The sequence below is a fragment of the Mus musculus genome, chromosome 1 (genome assembly GCF_000001635.26).
Source record: "Mus musculus strain C57BL/6J chromosome 1, GRCm38.p6 C57BL/6J".
NCBI lineage: Eukaryota > Metazoa > Chordata > Mammalia > Rodentia > Muridae > Mus > Mus musculus.
This window is the reverse complement of record NC_000067.6, coordinates 102,322,155-102,344,726: the sequence shown is the minus strand read 5'-3', so window position 1 is coordinate 102,344,726 and position 22,572 is coordinate 102,322,155. Positions and strand designations below refer to the sequence as shown.

Sequence of the window (22,572 nt, the reverse complement as noted above, 5' to 3'; positions counted from 1 at the left end):
CCCACCAGAGGAGAGTCTGGCTTCAGGGAGGGCTCTGACTCCTGGACTCAGGTAATAGCACCATCTTGTAACCCCAGGTCTCTCAGACACCAGTCCACCCAGGAGAGTGTGCAGGCCATAGAAGCAACAGAGATTCTTGAACAGGGTCCCTTTGGACCTTTATCTTCAGACAGGAGAGAGCGCCAAGCTCCAGATCCCTGTGCACCATCCCTGCAAAAGTAGAGCTTGCCTGCAGAGAGGGCTCTGACCACTAGGACTCAGGAGAGCTTTGGACTCCAAAGAGTGCTGACAGAGGGTAAAAGAATCACAGGTAGAACAAGCTCTAGCCAGACAGCTACAACATTTAAAAACAGAGATTACCAGATGGCGAAAGGCAAACTTAAGAATCTTACTAACAGAAATCAAGACCACTCAGCATCATCAGAACGTAGTATTCCCACCACAGTGAGTCCTGGATACCCCAACACACACAAAAAGCAAGATTCAGATTTAAAATCATTTCTCATGATGCTTGTAGAGAATTTTAAGAGGGGCATTAATAACTCACTTAAAGAAATACAGGAGAACACAGCTAAACAGGTAGAAGTCCTTAAAGAGGAAGCACAGAAAATCCCTTAAAGAATTAGAAGAAAACACTGCTAAAGAGGTAGAAGTTCTTAAAGAGGAAACACAAAAGTCCCTTAAAGAATTACAGGAAAACACAACCAAAAAGGTGATGGAATTGAACAAAATCATCCAAAATCTAAAAATGGAAGCAGAAACAATAAAAAAAAAAAACCCAAAGAGAGACAAATCTTGAGATAGAAATCCTCGGAAAGACATCAGGAACCATAGATGCAAGCATCAGCAACAGAATTCAAGAGATGGAAGAGAGAATCTCAGGTGCAGAAGATTCCATAAAGAACATGGGCACAACAATCAAAGAAAATGCAAAATGCAAACAGATCCTAACTAGAACCATCCAGGAAATCCAGGACACAATATGAGAAGACCAAAACAAAGGATAATAGGAGTAGATGAGAATGAAGATTTTCAACTTAAAGGGTCAGTAAATATCTTCAACAAAATTATAGAAACAAAACAAAACAAAACAAACAAACAAACAAACAAACAAAAAACTTCCCTAACCTAAAGAAAGAGATGACCGTGAACATAGAAGAAGCCTACAGAACTCAAAATAGACTTGACTAGAAAAGAAATTACTCCCAATATAATAATCAGAACAACAAATGCACTAAATGAAGATAGAATGTTGAAAGCAGTAAGGGAAAAAGGTCAAGTAACATATAAAGACAGACCTATTGAAATTATACCAGCCTTCTCACCAGAGACTATGAAAGCCAGAAAGTCCTTGACAGATGTCATACACACCCTAAGAGAACACAAATGCCAGCCTAGACTACTATACCCACCATAACTCTCAATTAATATAGATGGATAAACCAAAGTATTCCATGATAAAACCAAATTCACACAATCTTTCCATGAATCCATCCCTTCAAAGGATAATAAAGGGAAATCTCCAAGACAAGGAGGGAAATTATGCCCTAGAAAGAGTAAGAAAGTAATCCTTCAACAAACCTAAAAGAAGATAGCAGCAAAAACAGAATCCCAAATCTAACAACAAAAATAACACAAAGCAACAATTACTTTTCCTTAATATCTCTTCATAACAATGGACTCAATTCACCAATAAAAAAATATAGAATAACAGACTAGCTACATAAAAATGACCCATCATTTTGCTTCAAACAGGAAACCCACCTCAGGGACAAAGGCAGACACTACCTTAGAGTAAAAGACTGGAAAACAATTTTCCAAGCAAATGGTCCAAATAAACAAGCTGGAGAAGCAATTCTAATATAGAATAAAATCAATTTCCAACCCAAAGTTATCAAAAAAGACAAGGAGTGGCACTTCATACTCATCAAATGTAAAACCTTCCAAGACATACTCTCAATTCTGAATATCTATACTCCAAATGCAAGGGCATCCACATTCATTAAAGAAAATAGAATAAACCTCAAAGCACTCATTGCACCTCACACAATAATAGTGGGAGACTTAAACACCCCACTCTCATCAATGGACAGATTCTGGAAACAGAAACTAAACAGAGACACAATGAAACTAACAAAGGTTATGAAACAAATGTATTTAACAGATATTGACAGAACATTTATCCTAAAACAAAAGGATATACCTTCTTCTCAGCACCACATGGTACCTTCTTCAAAATTGACTATACAATTTGTCAATTTTGGTCACAAAACAGGCCTCAACAGATGCAAAAATATTGAAATTATCTCATGCATTCTACCAGATAATCACAGACATATACTGATATTCAATAACAACATAAGTAATAGAAATACAACATTCACATGGAAGTTGAACAACACTCTACTCAATGATAACTTGGTCAAGGAAGAAATAAAGAATGAAATTAAAGACTTTTAGAGTTTAATGAAAATGAAGCCACAATATACCCAAACTTAAGGGACATAATGAAAGCAGTACTAAGAGGAAAACACAGAGCTCTGAGTGCCACCAATTATAAACAAGAGAGAGCATACACTAGCAGCTGGACAGCACACCTAAAAGCTCTAGAGCAAAAGGAAGCAAATTCACCCAAGAGGAGTAGACAGCAGGAAATATTCAAGCTCAGGGCTGAAATCAGCCAAGTGGAAACAAAAAACAAATAAACAAAAAATATACAAAGAATTAACCAAACTAGGAGCTACTTGTTGAGAAAATCAATAAGATATATAAACCCTTAGTAAGACAAAAAAAGAGGGCACAAAAACTGTATACAAATTAACAAAATTAGAAATGAAAAGGGATCCATTCCTCTATTGAGGAATATCTGGGTTCTTTCCAGCTTCTGGCTATTATAAATAAGGCTGCTATGAACATAGTGGAGCATGTGTCCTTCTTAACCCTTGGGACATCTTCTGGATATATGCCCAGCAGAGATATTGCTAGATCTTCTGGTAGTACTATGTCCACTTTTCTGAGGAACTGCCAGACTGATTTCCAGAGTGGTTGTACAAGCTTGCAATCCCACCAGCAATGGAGGAGTGTTCCTCTTTCTCCACATCCTTGCCAGCATCTGCTGTCACCTGAATTTTTGATCTTAGCCATTCTGACTGGTGTGAGGTAGAATCTCAGGGTTGTTTTGATTTGCATTTCCCTGATGATTAAGGATGTTGCACATGTTCTCAAGTACTTCTCAGCCCTTCAGTATTCCTCAGTTGAGAATTCTTTGTTTAGCTCTGTACCCCAATTTTTAAGGGTTTATTTGAATTTCTGGGGTCCAGCTTCTTGAGCTCTTTGTATATATTGGATATTATTCCCTATCAGATTTAAGATTGGTAAAAATCCTTTCCCAATCTGTTTTTGCCCTTTTTGTCTTATTGACTGTATCTTTCACCTTACAGAAGCTTTGCAATTTTATGAGGTCCCATTGAGTACTACTCAGCTATTAAAAAATGAATTTATGAAATTTTGGGGCAAATGGATGTATCTGGAACCCAATCCCAAAAGAAGTCACTTGTTATGTACTCACTAATAAGTGGATATTAGCCCAGAAACTTAGAAAACTCAAGATACAATTTGCAAAACACACGAAAATCAAGAAGGAAGACCAATGTGTGGATACTTCCTTCCTCCCTAGAATAGGGATCATTTCCATATTTTCTTTGTAGCATCTACAGATATCTATTCAATTAGAATAGCATAAAGTGATTATGACAATCTGACACTGGATTTCAATAGCAAGCTATTTTTAAAGTAGTAATTTGGAGGATGGTGGAAAATTATTACTTATTATATCTTGAGTTTCATTTGTTACGTAAAACAACATCGTAGTTGTTAGAATGTTTAAACAGAATAAAATAACATAAAATCAAGATTAACAATGTTCTTGAGAACTGAGAATTGCTCAGCCTTTTCCAATGGTTTGCAACAGTGCTCCACCAACACCAATAACTATTTTCTCTGCTGCTATTCTTCAAATACACCTGGGTTATTAGTATGCTGTGCAGAGGGTTAACATTGTGTAAATGTCGTCACGCAAAATGATGTTGAGGGTGAGAAACACTCATGTTATGTCCAAACTTCATATCTTTTTCAAGCTTAAACACACAGTTCTGAGTGATAATGTTATAGCTGTCCTCATTTATCAGTTAAGAAATTCTACCAGCAACTAATAGGTGTTTTGTATCCCCATGTACCTGAGTATGGTGGATGCCATACTGATTCTCCCTATTTTCTTTATATTTGAGGTGTGTGTGTGTGTGTGTGTGTGTGTGTGTGTGTGTGTGTGTATTCATAGTGACTACTGAAGAGGCCAGAATAAAATCCTGGATATTTTCTTCTGTTTTCTTCATTTTTTTTTTTTAAGTCAGGGTCTCTCAATAAACAAGAGCTCACACAGGCCACTCAGCCGGCTGGCCAGTCAATTACAGAATTCTGTTTTCAACTCCTCAGTATAGGGGTTCTAGGTGTTTTATTTTCTATTGCAATTATAAAAAACTGGCAAAAAGCAACTTGTGGAAGAAAGGATTTATTTCATTGTACCGTTTACAGTCCATTATGAAGTGATGTAGGAACATGAACTCAAGACAGGAACTGAAGCAGAGGCCATTTTTGAAGGCTCTTTATTGACCTGCCTTTCATGGCTTTCTTACCTGTAGAGAAAATATCTCCTGTAATATATGAATGCATTTTCTCTCAGTCAAAAACCTATGGCCTATGACTTAGGCAGAAAATAGGAGCTGTAACATCTGAGAGGCAGAAAAAATACAGGGATAAAGCCAGGCACAAGAGATTTACATGGGAAGAAGTAACTAAATGGACAAATGGTAACTGAGCACAGGTAACCTGTCATGTGGCAAAATTTAATTTAAAATAAATGGGTTATTTTAAGTTATATCTAGTCAGTGAAGAGACTAACTATATGTTCTAGGTATTTGTAAATATATTTTGACTCTGAGTCTTGTTTTGGGAGCATGGGACTGGGAGAAGCAAGAAGACCTAATTTCAAAACTTGGTCATTATTTTGACAACCCTTAATTTTTTGTGAGGATCATGGAAAGAATTACCCTTAAAGGAAGATTGGTCTACCATGATTTCAGTAGTGAGAAAAGACCATCTTACCCCATGAATATGTATAATTCTTAAATATCACACTAATATTCACAAAACAACATTAACATCCACAACACAGTACCCACTAGGTTTCTTCCTACATTGAAACAGCCAACATAATTTCACTTTAAAGTTTTTCTTTTACTTACCTTTGCTAAAAAAAGAAAGTCTAAAACAATCTATATTTCTTTATGTACTTCTTCCCTTCAAGAGTACAATAACCTAAAGTAAATGTGCAATATTTACTTTAAGAACACACATAGCCATGGATACATACACATGTATAAATTCATACATATGTTCACATACATAACATACATATACACACATGCACACACTGACACATATATGTACACACATATATATCAACACTCATGGATATATACACAATTATTCATACAAATTCACACATGAAGAGACACATAGGCATACTTGCACACACAGACACACAAAATATACAAATGCATGTTTATGTATAAATGTTAGCCTATGGTTAACAGAAATGCTAATAATTATGCTAATATTAATCTAAATAATAAGTTAGGAAGTTGACCACAGAATGTTGGCATGCTACTTAGAACAGTTTATTCATGTAGTATGAAATTCTGATACAATGTAATAACTCTACAAATGCTTACTATTTTAATTGCTTGCTACACATGCTTATTAAGATCTAGATGTTATGCCCATTATCCATGATGAAGCTAGTATGTGAGCCCAGATCTAGCCTCCTGAACAAGTTTCCATCCTTCCTGCTCAATATTCTTGATTCACAGGAGGCCTTTTTCTGTTGATTGTGTTAACTGGACACCATCCACAGAAATCTCTGCTCTTGTGTGAGTGTTCAAGTGAAGGGGAGAGGGCATAAGCTGGGAGAGAAAAGTGTGACAGCTGTGCTGCTCAGGACACCACAGCTGCATTCACTCTACTGCTGCCCAGGCCACCAAGATGCTGCCCTGTGAAGAGCCAGTGGAGGTCTCAGCTAGAATGAAAGGATCAGAGGAGCTTCCAGCAGTGAAAGCTTCAGAAGAGTGCTCTCTTCCCTAGGAAGTGTTACAGCCTATAGATTACAGATTCTCTCAGGTGATGGAGTAATTCTCACATACCTTTATTCCTTCCGGATTGGATCTTACATACATTTTTGTGATGGGTTGGGTTCCGATAGAAGATGCTTTCTATAGGCTTGGTCTGAGATGTTAGAGATGCCTCTTCTGCATGGGGAGAGGCTTGTGGGCACTGCCCCAATGTGACTAATGGTTATAATCCCCTACATGGGAAACTGTGGTCACATGTCAGGTGCCTGGTTGGAAGCAGGTGAAGCTCATACCATCTTTCCAGAGGTTCTGGGTCTTCCAACACACTCATCCTTACCAAGATTCTAGGCACATTCCACTACCTCATACTCTGCCACCTCTGCCCTATTTAATTCTACCATTATTGTGAAAACGTTTTACTTTGTGTTGTAGTTGTATGTATGCCAATGGCATTCTTTACTGAAAAAATTAGTTACTTTAAAACAAGAATTCATACCAAATCACACACACAGGCATACACACACACACACACACACACACACACACACACACACTTCCAGAATATAAGGCATCACACTTGTACATAGTGCTATTTATCAAGCATTTTCTTCAATCTGACTTAACTCCATCAAACACATTCTGCTTTAAGTTTTCTTCATTCTTGTATGTTATCTGAGGATAGTTTTGCTTCTGGTATACTATTGCCTGTTTGTGCAGTGAACTGACTTATTAGAAGACTAATAGCATTTAACATGGGGTAAAATGCAGGTCACTTTATGAAGTATCTTGCAATGTTCAAAATATATAGGAAGTAAAAGAAACTATATGAAAGCACGATACCTTGATGGAAAATTGAACGTAGACACATATACTGAATCCCTTCATCTCAGAAGAGGAACAACATCAAAAATAGGAACAAAAGTTAAACAGATCATTATATTCTCATCTCCATGGTACAAGAAATAGTCAATGCTGTTTTTCCTCTATGTGACTTGGTTTCCTTCTCTGTTAAATGGGGTAGTAGAGCTGGAGATGCCAGAGGAAAAGTATAAGAGTAGTAGGAAAAATCTCAGGTGATGTTGGTCCCTGGGACCCAGCAAACATGTTGCAAGTTCAGTATTCATCTTCTCATTTTTATTGAATTAAGATAGATTCAAGATGGGGCCACTACAGCCACAGAAATTTCAGGTACCCTGACAGGAGCTGTGCTTGTGACTTGAGAACAGCATTTATGTCTCCCTGTTTTTTGTTTGTTTAATCTTTCTTCTTGTTTTATTAAATGACTAGAGAAAACACAAAATGACACAATCAGGCAATATAAATGTATAAAATATGGCTCATATACAATTTATTGTATACAAAGCTATATAACTCCAGTGTGCCCTAAACATCTGAAAACTTGTAACTGTTGAGCACATGAAACTGAGAGTAGTTTTTGTTCCTACACAGAAAGAAATCACATATTTGTTTTATGAAAGCCAAAACACAATGTTTTGGTAATCCAAAGCACAACCAAAGCTGTGTCCAATAAAGTAAATTTTGTGTCAAGAGGATCTGTACCTTCAGGGATATATTCAGCGTTCTCAGCTAGGGTGGGGTAACTGCACTGGCCAGCAGGACAAACAAGGAGAAGTATGCATTCCAGATTAAGGTGCTCTGGTCTGCAGTAAGATTTGACAAAACTACAGTCAAATATAGAAGCAAGTGTCATGCAGTTGGTGGGGCAGAGGCACATCTAGCCTCAGCTGATCAACAAATTCAAATGTAACAATCAGGCTTAGGGAGATGGCACAGTAGGAAGAAAATCTAAATCTTAATCTAGTTTAAATTCCTAGAACCCATGCAAAACTGAGTTATGATATTATATGTTAGTGATTTCAATGTTTTCACAGTGAGGTTGTAGATGGAAACAGACTCTCTGGAAGCTCATGGCCAACTAGCTTGATGAACTGACATCCACATTTAGGCACCATACCATGTAGGCACCTTGACTCCAGGATCACATAAAAGAGAATAATACCTACTATATAAAATATCTACACTGTAATTTTTCTCATTTTCTCTGGCATTTACTTTTGGGAGCCAAAACTAAATTCTTTATAATAATCCAAGTGAAAAAGATGACTACCAAGTCTTAAGACATAAAATTGGACCTCCTCCCCAAGCTTACTAAGTCCAGATGAAGGTCACCAACAATTACCACAAGATGATCCAGACCTGACGCAAACAGCAGATGTCATAACCACAAGATGTACTTTTAGATATCATACCTCCCCTTGTATCACTGCTCCCCCCTGCCCTTCTGCATAAGGGTTATTCCCCTTTGTTCTTTTTGTATAAAAACTGCAAATTTTGCTGAATACAATGAGTCCTTGAGAAGATCCAGATTGACTCCATGTCTTCTGTGCTTGGTCTCCTTTCTCTCCAACCCCCATTTGGTTTTCAGGAGCAGTCCCCTCGAGACCCACAAAAAACTGGACCTGCTGGACGGGTCAATTTACCCCTTTTTTTCTATGTTTTATATTGATGCTTCACCTGGTTGAGGAGAATTATGAAATTGTCTTTCTTTCTGAACCGACAGCTACAGAAATTTGAAAACTTTTTCTGATCATTATGTGAAATTAGAGGGAAGTATATAGTGTCTGAAGATGCTGCTGACTATATTACACCATGCTCCACATATTCATTACTTTGTAATAGACGGTACTAAGTCTGTACAATTTCCATCTACAATAATCTGTAATCATTCAATAGTATCTTTCCATTCTTACACCTATTACAGAACAGAAAATTAACAACAAATAAAGCAATGGACAAGGTTTACATAGCAAATGTAATGCTGCCCAAATTTAGGAGTTTCTTAGAATACATCTCCAGTGGAAAGAATTGTTGGCATAAAACAGGACAAATTCCAATGTTTTGACAAACATTATGACCAAGTTGCTTCCTCACAATTCCCCAGTTACCCTGAGACTCACAGGGCCAAAGTAAACTGCTGAAGCCATGTGTTGTAGTTTCCCATCCTCTCCCTTCCTCTATTTCTTCTTTCACCCTCCCCCAAACCCACATTTTGGCAAACAGTAATAAAACTCAAATCACCAGTCAAATTTATTCAAATATGACATTTAGGAAACATAGTCACACAAATTATTCAGAGATTAAGATAAAGAATCTGAAAGTTGACAGGATTGTGTGAATAAATTTCCGTGCATACTTTACTTCTTTGCAATGCCATCTCAGTTTTAATTTCCAATAAGGCTGTCAAAATGCATTAGAGCCCTGACTCCATTAAAGCAGCTATGGTTTTTGTGAGCTGGGTGTCTGAATTATTTAAAGGTTTCATTTATCTAACCTATTTGCAGAGATTTATAAAGACAACTGGTTAAAAGGATTAACCATCTTTTAACCTCACTTTTTTCTTTTCAAAGGCAATCAAGACCATTTCTTCCCATCACCAGGGCTAATTGTTGAGCATATAACATTCCATCCTGTTTGGATTATGTGACCTTTCCTTGTCAGCTTTTACAGTAAGCAATTTTTGTGTATAATAAAATGCTAATTGTACCTTTAAAAGATTCCCATGATAAATATCTTTATGCCTCAATTTAAATTTTCTGGACACAGAGGAGCGATGGGGGAAATCACTTTAGCTTGTCTTTCATCTATATTCATGATCCTCTCACATCTTTCTTTGTCTCAGCAATATTTGATTACTCTTGCTTCTTGCACATGTCCCATAAACCTGATTTCACCTTCTCACTTTCTGCTAAGAACGTAAGAGCACAGAGCTAACAAGACAGTCTCTGGCACTTTCTGTGTGTTCTCTAGAGTAAGGTCCTTTAAACATTATTATTGTCTTGTTATGTTATTGTCTGGGAAAGAGCTGGTATAAGGAGTGTCCTTGTTTCATTTCTGTTGCTGTGACACAATACCTTGTCAATGCAAAACTTAGTATAGAAAGGGTTTCTTTTAGGTTATAATTCTGAGTTACACTCCCTCCTTGCAGGGAAATCAAGGTACCAGGAACCTGAAACATCCATTCACATCATATTCAGATATAAGGAAAGAGAACTGAACCCATACATGCCTGATATTTTGCCTGAATGCTTGTGCTTATCTTGATTTCTCTCTACTCTTACACAGCTCAAAATTCCCACTCTAGGAAATAGTATCAACACTATCTGAGACTTCTTACATCAATTATCTGATTTAAAATAATCTCTCTGCAGGGCAACACAGTGTACAAAATCACTCATTCAGACCCTATTCTGAAGTGACTGTAAATTTTGTCAGGATAAGAATTAAAGAGAAATACCACAGAGTGTAACACAATCCACTGACTTTAATTGCTCCATCCTTGATCAGACTGTATCCCCTTCCCATTTCTTATTATCTGTATTTTCTATTTGAATCACCCTATCTGAATTGGCTAAAAACTTCTATCTATCCTGTCTCTCTAAACACTTTTTGATACATTTTGGTATATTTTATGTGGAAGTGTATTTTTCTGTTACACTAGAAACAATTTCAATAGGATGGTACTTGATACCCAAAATTTAAATTTTCCACTGATATTTAAAATTTTTGTTAGAATCAAGAACTCTGACCTGAATATTTACCATATATATATTAGTCACCCTTCCAGAAATACTGCTAGAGACGTACTAAGTTTCAGTCTTATGATTTTGTAGATGGTTTTGACTTTCCTAATATTCCTCAAAAATATTGCTGGACCTCATTTTGTGTTTTTATATCATATCATTCACGTATCTCATAAAACAAACTAATAAACCATTAATTATTCTGGCACTGAAAGGACTAGGCAAATACTTTTTGTGTGTTTCATTGAAAAAAGAAAAAAAAACCAAAAACACTTATTCTTACAAAGTTGAAGACATGTTTCTGCTGATACAGTTGAGGACAAGCATTCCTGTATCTAGCCAGTCTGTCTTAGTTTCTAGAAGAAATCATGTGTCCCAGGTTTCTAATTTTCCTTTAGTTAGGACCTCCTAGTATACTCTGCTACTGCACACTTCAGTATTCTTTTTTCACAACTTCCTTTTGTGTGGGTAGGCCAGCCTGGTGGTCCAGAAGTGTAGACAAGAACTAGTAGGCTATGGTGTTGTTGTTTGCATAGGTCATTCTGTTGTTGGTAATTATCCCTCCTGCCATGTGAGAATATACGAAACCCTACCAGTAGAGTTAGCATATCATATTACTGGAGTTGTCAGGGTCAGCCAACTGTCTTCCATAGGCCAGTTCAAAGCACAAATTAGTAGTTAAAGCATTAAAAGGTCATTTATTTAATTGGCTACCTTGGGAAAAGTAGCAAGGTAGGTCTATGATTGCTTCACATCCAAGTCTATTTTCTGTCTTGTGAAGTTCAGGTCTGAAGAGAGACAAGAAGTATATACAGCTGAGTAGTCCTCATCAAGGTGTGCTCTTTCCCCACATTAACTTATCACTATTTGGGGTAGAACAATATGTTGTCCAAAGTATGTGAATTTTTTTTTTTTTTCAGAAGACAAGTGCCATTTTGGCTGGCACCAGGCTTCAGCCTTCTACATCCATTTAAGCAGGAAATTCTTGGAAATTCTGGTTTTTTCCATTGTTTCAAAAGTCTGAAAGAAATGGAGAGGTGGAAGTGTTTCCAAAGAATATCTTCATTCCTGTCAGTGTGACACTCATCAGTGTGTGCTACCAGGCTATTTAGTGAAAATAAGAAAGGGGAGGGGGAGTCGATAAGAGAAGGTAGATAAAATCAAAAGCACTAAAAACATAAAGAGGAAGCAGACATGGATATTGAATTGATAAATTATTTGAGAAATAGTAACATAGTTGAGAAAATAGTTACTTTAGCTGGTTATCAAGTCAGTAAAAGACTTGTCACTGGAATGATCCAGTTGGGTTCTTGTTTTTTTTTTTGTCTTGGTGATACTTGTGTTTGTGGTTTTGCAAGTTTAAAGAGACTATTTGATGACCATCTCCTCTGTGAACAACCAAAATATTTCCTTGATTCTTCTGATCATTCTGTTTGTTTGTTTGTTTTGCAAAGTTATGGAATGCAGATCCTCCTTTATGGTTATTCACAGTTTGTGGAAGGAAGGGATTTTTTTTTGTCATGCCTCAGAGTAACTGAGGCAGAATCTCCACTTTGAGAAATTAATGTACGTGTTATGCAAGCCCTTCTTCTAAAAAAAACTAAGGTAATCTTAATTTGATAAGTATGGAAGAATATTTAATCGTATTGAAGATTTTGGGTGGAATATGAGTTAAATGAGCATAAAATAAGCACTTCTTATCTGTATTCAGTCCTGAGATTAACATCAAGACACTGAAAATAGACTTGAGAGTGGAGGAGGTATAGGACCTTTCTGATTTTTTGTTTTATTTTTTCCCAATGTAGGCAATTAAATAAATCAACTTTTTCTGCTTACCTTTTTTCTAAGTAACCAGCATCAGAAAACTGAGAGGAATTTCAATACAAATCTCAAAAGAAACACATAGAATTAGATTTCATTTCCAGATCAGTTTCCTCATCCAAATTGCAGTACCACAGTTACTTTATTTATATATTTATTCATTTTACACTGTAATATACACTCTTACTTTCCTCTTAGTTGGTTTCTTTCAAGCAAGATATTATATTAAAATTTCCAGTTCCTTGTTTGTGTTTCTTATTGGGACCTAAATATGACTTATATGAAAAATATAACTGTTTGGTTTTTTTGTATTGTTTTTACAAGCTTTGTTTCTTTTACTGTATTCCATGTAGAGTTTGGTAGTACTGAAATGGGATCCTGGAAAACAACCTATACTTGGGAGTGTGTGTAACTCCTGTAGCTGGTAGTCTTTTAGTGGTGAATCCCAGTTACTTTGGAATGGATAGAGCCTAGTGTCTTACCTGAACTTGGAATTCTATGTATCCTGGGGTATTGGAAAATGCATGTAAAGAATGCTCCATGTTCAGAGCTTGAAGTCAAGCTGGGATAGATGGAATCAAGTATCCACAGGTGAACATGTAATTGTAAAGAAAAACGAAGGATGTCCACACTCTTTACAAACCTACAGTCCGGTACATGGCTTAGAATAACGCCCCAATGAATGAATGTATGTGCTCAGAATATTTCTTTCTTTCGTTCTTTTTTTTTTTTTTTTTTGAGACAGGGTTTCTCTGTGTAGCCCTGGCTGTCCTGGAACTCACTCTTTAGACCAGACTGACTTCAAACTCTGTTTCTTAAGCTATTTAAAAACATAGGACATAGGCCTTTTTTAAGCACAGAAAGAAAACAGCTCAGGCTGGAATGATAGCTCAGTCAAGAAAATAGTTGTGCATGAACAAAGAGATAATTTTGATCCTCATATTCCATTTGAAAATGTGGGCATAATAAAGTATATTTGTAGTCTTAGCACTGTTTAGGCAAGGACAGGTGGATCCTTGGGCACCTATCCTAGCCTCATCACTGAATGCCAGTTAATTAGCTAGTTAATGTTACCTATAGCCTTGAAAAGCAAACATACAGACATATATGAACACTCATACAAATACACATGGATACTCACACACCGACACAGAGAGAGGGGGGGGGGTGTGTGTTCAGGGGAGACATGGCCTGCAATAGCTGTTCAAAACTGCATTCAGGGGCTACCATATGGCCATGGGCTAGTCTCCTAGTGGGTCTTCTGCAGAGCTTTGTGTTACTTGCACATTGGAGCCTCTAGAGTCGTGTGGGTCCTTCTATGGTAGCTGCCCCACAGACCTTCATTCTGCCAGATGAAATGTGATAGAGTATGTATCAGGACAAAACCACACATCTGACCCCAGGTCTTGAGGTATGCTTTTTCAGCCTCTAATCTATGATCAGAGGCTTCACTGAGAATGTTGGGAGTAAAACAATAATTCTTGCCTTGGGAAAGAGCTTTGCTGTTGAAGTATTTGTCTAACATGTACAATGCCTCAGGATCATCTTTTATGTCATGTAAATCAGATGTGGGGTTCCATTTCTCTAATCCCAGCACTGACAAGTTAGAATAAGAAGGATCAGGACCAGTTTTAGTTACAAAATGAATTAGAGAGCAGCCTATGATATATGAGAAATCTTTAAAAGAGAGGATTGAATCTTATTCTTCCATCTTTCACAAGATAATAGAAAATCCAGTAGCTTCCCACAGTCTAAGAATGTTTTGAGGAAAAGTGACCAGTTTTACACTACTCCTTTTTTATCTCCTGTTCTGCATTTTCAGTTTACATTTCTGGGATTGTCTTCCATCTAGAAACTAGTACTGAAGACTCTACTGTGAATATTGTCTGGCTAATGATATTAGGGCTGTGTGTAGAACTGGATATTGGATGTCTAGGCAAATGCTCAGATATTAAAAAATATTATGCAAAATTATGGATCCTAGTAAAATTACTGGAGGCTCTTAGAGGCCTTTGATGCATCTCCATGGCTTCACTATCCCCACCAGGAGAATTGACACTGTGCCCATCTTTCTGAATCCCAGCTAATGTAAAGCCTTAGGAAATGAAATGTATTAAGCTTAAGATCACTCACCATCACCATAGATGGATCAACACTGTATGCATCTCTTAATTAGATGCCATAGCAATAGGACTAAGGTAATTTCCACTCCAAGATGAAATTGTGGTATTACCACAGAGAAAAGTAAAACATTGGTCATGATTCCTATGGGGGACACTTCAGGCATGAGCACAGATATTTCATTGGAGCCTAGTACAGTTTGAAGAAAATGATTTGGATCTATGTCTGGCAGGTGACTGTGGGACCCTGATCATCAGACTTTAACCATTTCACTCTGACACGTGTACTTTTCCACTTTTTGATTTGAGTTAGGGAAGTATGAGGACATGATCTTGAACTTTCAGGCCTACAGAAGCATGACCAATATAGACTTCTTTTCTACTGAATTTACATGGCCTTGAGAATTATATTATATCCATCAAAAGAGCATTGTGGTAGAACTAACCCAGCCATGATAATTTGATTACTTTCCAAGGTCTCATTTCCAAATGCCATTATATCAGGATGAGGGCTTTGACTCCTAACTTTGTAGTGCCCAGAAACATTGGGTATACAAGGGAAACTGGCATCTTTTCAGAAGGACATTTAGAGAACTTGATCAGAAGTGGTTAGTTTACTAGAAAGCCATTTGCTCAGTGAGATTGAGACAATCCTATAAAGTGTAGGGTAGAAGGTATGGTGAATAAGTACATAAAATATCTATCACACAGTGCTTCTGTTTGGAATGGTAATGTCACCAGAGACCTGTCCATACATTAAAGATTTGGTGTTTGGCCTCACACTATTGATAGGTGGTAGAATATATAAGACAGAATATAAAGGAAGGATGCTGAGCTACTGGAATGTGACATGAAAAGGATTTTGGGACACACATCTCCCTCTGTCTCTCATTGCTTTATATGGTATGTATTCCTGACATCCATGAGATTGAAGGGATGGGACCAATAAGCCATGGACTATATATGTTGTAAAATATGAATCAGAATAAACTCATGTTTTATGTTAATTATGTTGGGTTTATTCTTTATGGTAAAGAAAAGTTGTTTGCAAAGATACTAATGGACAAATATTTGATTTCTTTTTTAAGTGGAAGGCACAGAGGTAGAACATATTGGAAAACTCTATTGTAAGGAGGATTCTGCTTAAAACAATAAAAACATATTCTTAAGGGAAGGGCAGCTTAAAAATATAGATTAGATGTTGCAGGAGCAACATTATACACCTTTGTAGAATTGTCATGAAGGCAATTTCTTTGAGGATGGAAACTGGATTGGATGACTGCCAAACTTACAAATTTTAGTCTTGATTTTCAATCAAATCAGATAAAGTGTGTTGCAGGTCCCCAGAGGACATGGGCCTCCTCTCCTTGCATTGCAAGATCTTAACACAGTGGAGAAGAAATGTAAGCAATAGTATTCAGTAGTACTAACAAGTTTGAAGGAGATACCACAGAAATTCTGAGGTTTGGAAGCAATAGAACATGTGTTTGTGACAGAGAGGAAGTTGCTACCATCCATCACTCTACAGAAAATACAATCCTGTGTTCCGGGTCAACAGGGCACACATCCCCTGGTATAATCACCCCAGGCAGTTCATTTATTCACTGAGTCACATATTCATGCCATCAATATCAGTGCATCCAAGTTACAGGATACTGCAAAGATGCATGATGAATGGTGAGTTCTGTAGGACTCCATAGCCAAAAGGCAAGCAACAGAAATGGAGAAATACAGTATGACAAATAAACATGAAGGAATAAAATGGAGCATTGTAGTCTATCTGTGCTAGTGTCTGAAGAGAGTACCGCAAGCAGATTGAACTCTTCTGATGTGGTCACTCTTATTGAGAACCACAATATACTTATATAATTGAAGATATTCAGGCTGACCTGGAACTTCTGACATTATCCCCATTCCTTGTTACTTAAATCCATATAATTACCGCTCCATGCAGTCAGCAATAACTATGGTTGTTGCTTATTTATTGGTAAGTGTCAATTAAGACCCAAAATTTGAAGTTCTGAAAGGAAAATAGATATCCTGATCCATGGGAAATACCTATGTAAGATAAAAAGGAACCATAAATTGCAGAGTAATTTCCTTATATGATGCATTAAAGCTTGTGACTATTATAAAATACTCTAAATGCATTTTAGAAAAGAAATGGCTTATTTTTGCTCACATTTCTAGGATATAGTTCACCATTGTTTGAAAGTCGCCAAGGCAGGAATCTAAAAGACCATGCCATATCACATCCACTCAGAAGAAAGAAACAAAAAAGAAAAAAAACAAACCTATTTATGCTCAGCCCCCTCTCTATACTTTATAGTTTAGGATTCCCTGCTATCCATAGTAGACAGGTCCTCCTATCTCAATGACACAATTGAGAAAATTTCCACAGACGTGCTCAAAGCCTAGCGTAATCTAAAGGCTCCAACACTGAGATGACTCTAGATTGTGGCAAACTGAAAATAAAAACTTACTTTAACATATGATTACATTGTACCATTACAGCAAGTGAGTTGAATGGAAGACCTTCAACTTTTGTCCATCAATACCATGAATAATGCCATATTTATAGTATTGAAGTGGGTTTTGAGAAATGCTATGTGAAAACTGCTGAGCATCCTGTGTGGCAAGCAAATGACAGCCGAGTGTTCACTGCTTATTCTGTGTTCACTGCAGTGGCATCTATTGCTCTCCTATTAGTTCCTCTGTGGTTAGGGCAAGCACAGACGCCATGTTAATTTATCTGTAGGACTTGGTTTCTTGATTCTTTGGCTGGGATTCCTTTGTACACTGGTTTGCATTCAAGTTCACTGAGTGGACTGGTTAAAAAATGACAGTGAAATGCCTAGAGTAAGTAAAGCAGGAGAAGTATGTTCAGTAAACTTTTCTTTCTCCCATGCTGTACTGGAGTCAAACCCCTGTATTTCTGAGACATAGCCCTGAATTACCTTAGGATATTGGATTGTGTTGGGTAGTACTGCTTAAATATATTTTCCATGGTGTGAAGTTTTTTTGTGTGGGCAACAAGAAGAGATTTGTACCTTTTTAAGACTTGTAGTATCAGACTCCCTTCAGTTGCACAGTACTTTCCTTTCAAACTCAGAAGCAGAGGGTAATATATATCTTTAAGAAAGGACAAAACATTGTTGGCTTTTCCTGAAAAACCTCAGGGTGTAATAAAAGACTGTATCCTTGATGGAGAGGCCCATGCTGTTTTCAAAGTGACCTCTAATCATTTGCCAAGTACCAGCTGTTTGTGAGAACAACTTAACCCAGTTAGGCATTTGTCTTATCCTTAAGTCCATATGGCATCCTTGTCTTCTTCTGGATCCTTCAACTTGACTGTTACTCACCTGTGAGAAATGGTGTTGCAGGTGGGGCAAGACAGGCAAGGAAGAAAATCAGGGAATATAAAAGGCCTGGTGTTGCACCTGTCACTGTTGTTATCTCTGCCTCATATGACTAAGAAAATGAAATAGCAGAGGAAGATCAAAATTAAAGATTAAGAAACACAACTTTTGCTTTGTATGAACATATATATTCAATTTTGGCATCATCAGGAGGTTATAAAGGACTTGTATGTTAGTCTTAAATGTATTTAGATTAGAATCTCAAGGCTGCAATCAAATAGATTTTGGAATCAGGAAATTTGCTCATTTTTTGTATGATTCTATTTTGTTGTGTTTAAAGATACAGTCCACTATGGTTAATCTTAATCGTCAACTTTAAGGTATTTAGGATTACCATAGAAACATACCTCTGGATGTATTCATAAGAGTTTCCTGGAAGGTTTAATAGAGGAAGGAAGATTCCCCCTAAGTGTGTGAATCTCCATTCCAATGGAATAGGCCACTATTTTGTGGTACCTGATGGTAAATACAATGTGAACAGCTGCCTCCAGCTCCTGTTTTCTAAGCCTTCAACCCACAATAGACTGTACCCTCAAACTATATATAAAATAAATTTAATTCTGTAAGAAGTTTTTGTTTAATTTTTCCTTTGGTTTTGGTTAAATATTTGATAATGATAAGAAAAATAAATAACATACTGCTTCTCTTTATTTATTATTTTTTAATATTTAACATTATTACTTTATTTATTTATTTTGTTTGGTTTTTGGTTTTGGTTTTTTCGAGACAGGGTTTCTTTGTATAGCCCTGGCTGTCCTGGAACTCACTTTGTAGACCAGGCAGGCCTCGAACTCAGAAATCCACCTGTCTCTGCCTCCCAAGTGCTGGGATTAAAGGTGTATGCTACCACCGCCCAGCACTGCTTCTCTTTATAATAAAGACAAAGATATGATAGAGGCAAAAACATACAACACATACAATTATTTATCAATGACTTTTCTTTCTGTGATCAAAGTCTTTCTTTTTGTATTCTATATTGATCATTAAGTTAATATGTATGTGGGGCTGGTAGGTCTGTTTGTTTATCTGTGTATGGTACTCTGATTTGAGAACTGTGCATTCTGTTTAAGTGTGTGGTGTATAGGAATGATTGTGTGGAATGGGGTTGGGGTGTAGGTGGGGTTATACTGAAATTCATGAACAAAGATTGATTTCTGGGTATCTTTCTCTATTGCTTTTCACATTACTCTTTGAGACAATACCTCTCAATCATTCTGGAGCATTCAGATTGTCAGAACTTCTGGCCAGCAAACCCTTGGGACTTTCCTGTGCCTTCTAGCTGTGCTCAGATTGCAGGCACATATCAATATGTATAGCTTTTTAAGTGGGTACAAAGGATTCAAACTCAATCCATTATGCCTGAGAAGTAAGTCGTTTACTAATTGAATCATCTTTCATGGCCCAAAAGCTGCTGTCTAAAATTGTAAACATACTATAAGCAATATCTATGGATGTCAACAGTCCCTGGATGCAGCACTACCTCCCCACAATGTAGCATCTCATAAAACAGGCAAGCTCATTAGCATACTGTGAACTACAGAATCTCCTTCATTAGTAACAGAATATACATTCCCATCCACTAGGATCAGGTTCATAAAGTCTTTCAAATACAAATGCCTAATTTTTCTCAACATTATTGTCCCCAAATCAAGGATGGTTAAAATACAAAAGGAACACTGAAAACATTGTTACAGTTTCATGGGAGCTGCTGTGATAAAACATAAGAATTAAAGGCAAATTCTGGGAGAAAAGTGTTAATTAGGCTTATAATTCAAAGTTATCAAATGACTCCATACTGCCAGCTTGCTTGGTCTTAGCTACCTTTCTTTATGTAGGTAGAGTTCAGTCTTAGGAATAGTGCAAGTATAATGTGGGGGATCAGTTAATAAACAGAACCATTCCCTAGGGATGACCACAGGCCTAAATAGTTCCTCACTGAGAAATTCTTCTCAGCAAGTATCATAAATCATAATGACATATTTAGTACACAAAATTAAAAAACATATGCATAGAGTAAAAGCCTTTTGAAACTACATATTTCTTTACATTTATAGTTATATGTTACTTAACAGCAGGTCCATGTCCTGAGAAACAGTTAGGCAAATTCATGATTGTATATGCAGAAAAGTTTTGAAAAGTACACATGAAAATATTACAACATTGTTAGCTCTAAAATCTTACTGGAGCAGCCATGAGGCTTTAAACAAACATTTCCCCACCTCTTTCCACTATCAGACTTTGATATTAATTCTGAACATTTTTTACTTTAATGCTCTAAAATCTAAATGTGACTTTGATTCAGATAGAAGACTCAGCTTCACTCCCTACCCTAAACCTCAGGAGAAACCTGTCTACCTTTGTCAGTATTTCTAATTAAATACAGGAAATGAGTAGGGGAAGATCAATCAGGAGCCTCTTCCCCACCATTTCTCTGTAAATGGAAGCCTGTCACACTGAAACACTCTTAAAGTCATTTCCACTAACTTCTTAAGTTTAAGAAGAAGAATTTTGCTCATCTGAGCCTTGTGAATATTCACCAAAGTAAGGACCTTGTCAGATATAGAAGGAATGGGACATTAAAATATAAAAAGGTGTTGTTCTTAGCTCTGGGGCTATTTGTAATTTGATGCTTATTCTATTCTCCTGTGAGGGGTTGCAAACAAGAAATGAGTCAGCACTCAGGTGATTTCCTGTAAACCTTCTTTCTATCTTAATGTGTAAAATAAAGGCTAGAGCCAGTGAACATGGAGCTGAAAGTTGAGAGAGAGAAGAAGGAGGAGTGGGGGGGGTACTGAGGAGGAGGAAAGGTGGAAGGAAAGTGGAGCAGAAGCATGTGGTCTGGAGAAACCTCAACTTAAAAGGAGTCTCATAGATGGGGAAGATGGTAGTGTAGTGTTAAATCTGCCCAATCTAGGCGCACAGCTTGTATTCATATTAATTGAGTCGTGTTTTCATTGCCAGGGCATATTTGGGTTAGAGAATTACCACAACATTTATAAAAGTATGTTCATAAAAAGGAATAATTTATTGAACCATAAACTGCCAACCATTAAACACAATTTTTCAATCATAGTGCCAACACATCTTTACAACAAGAGCAGGCAGTAAGGTCAGCATATTCCCATATATTAATTTGTATGCAGCGCTAGAGCTGCTGAAAAAATCTTTTAAAAGTCCAAAGGAAATCACTTCATCAGTAAACTGCCCATCATGCAAAATGAGGATCTGAACTCAATTCCCTGACACCTCCATAAAAAAGGGGGGTATAAGAAAGCAGAGACAAATGACTTCCTGGAGTCGGTGAGCCACCAGTGACCCCCAGGTACAGTAAAGCAAGGACTTAAGGAATATGTTGAAGAACCATTGAAATAAACATCCATTATCAACCTCTGGGTTCCACATATGTTTTCTCACATTTGCAAAGGTATGTGCAAACACATAGGATTATAAACATGATCACAGCACACCCACACCCATACCTTCTAAATACTGAAAGACCTCCATGGGGATACCCCCACCCGAGTCATGAGATAGCACACACCCAAAGAATCACGAGAGAATGTCTTGATGCAAACACAAGAGGTAGTTTAATGATGGAGCTCCGGGCCAACATGTATCTTATGCAGGAGACAGTGGTGTATACCACGAGGCTCAAAATTAGGGGTTAATATAGGAAAAGAGTCAGGGTAGGGGAAGAATTGGTGCGGCTTCACACAATTGGACAGTTTAAACATCAGCAAACTGTGCATGCAGATAGAGGTAACAGCAGAGCATCTGGTTAACATTTAACCCATGTCAGAAGGGCTGGACATAGGGAGGCACCAGGTCAGTCTGGACATTCTTGTATGTCTTTTCTATCTTAATGGCTAGTTGGTTCCTGAGATGACTTAACAGCAACAGCCTTCGTTCTTTGTTCTAGGCCCCAAAAGCCCTCCTAACTAGCAAGCTGCATGAGTTGTGGACCTTGAATTTTAATTTTCTTTCAATTCCATACCAGACATAACACACAAACACATGTATAAGTATACCATATACCCCTCATGTACCCAAGACACTAAGACACTCTCCCCACAAATAAGACTTATTTCCACATACACACACACAAAGCACACACAAACACACCTTGTGCAAAGCAAAAAAAAAAAAATGATCTTCTCAACTCATGGGATCTGTATTTTTCTTTGTCTACCTTTACTTAGCTGAAAGCCAATAATTCACAAATTACTTATGCTAAGCCTAATTTATGTTCCTATATTTTGTATTCCTGTTCCATTGCCCGTCTTTTGGAATGATATAAATAGCCACTTTGCTTTATTATAAATTTCCAATAAATAGAAATAAATTATGTAAAGTGAATGGCAGCTGTCATTCATGAGCTTTATTTCATCCAGTTTCATGGCAGGCAGCTCCTTTTTTTCCCCATTTT

General features: G+C 37.1%; 1 pseudogene; it reads right to left on the bottom strand.

The window, feature by feature from the left end:
• Gm3116 (predicted gene 3116) overlaps nucleotides 1-22,572 on the bottom strand; it is a 199,362-nt pseudogene that overhangs the window by 3,733 nt on the left and 173,057 nt on the right.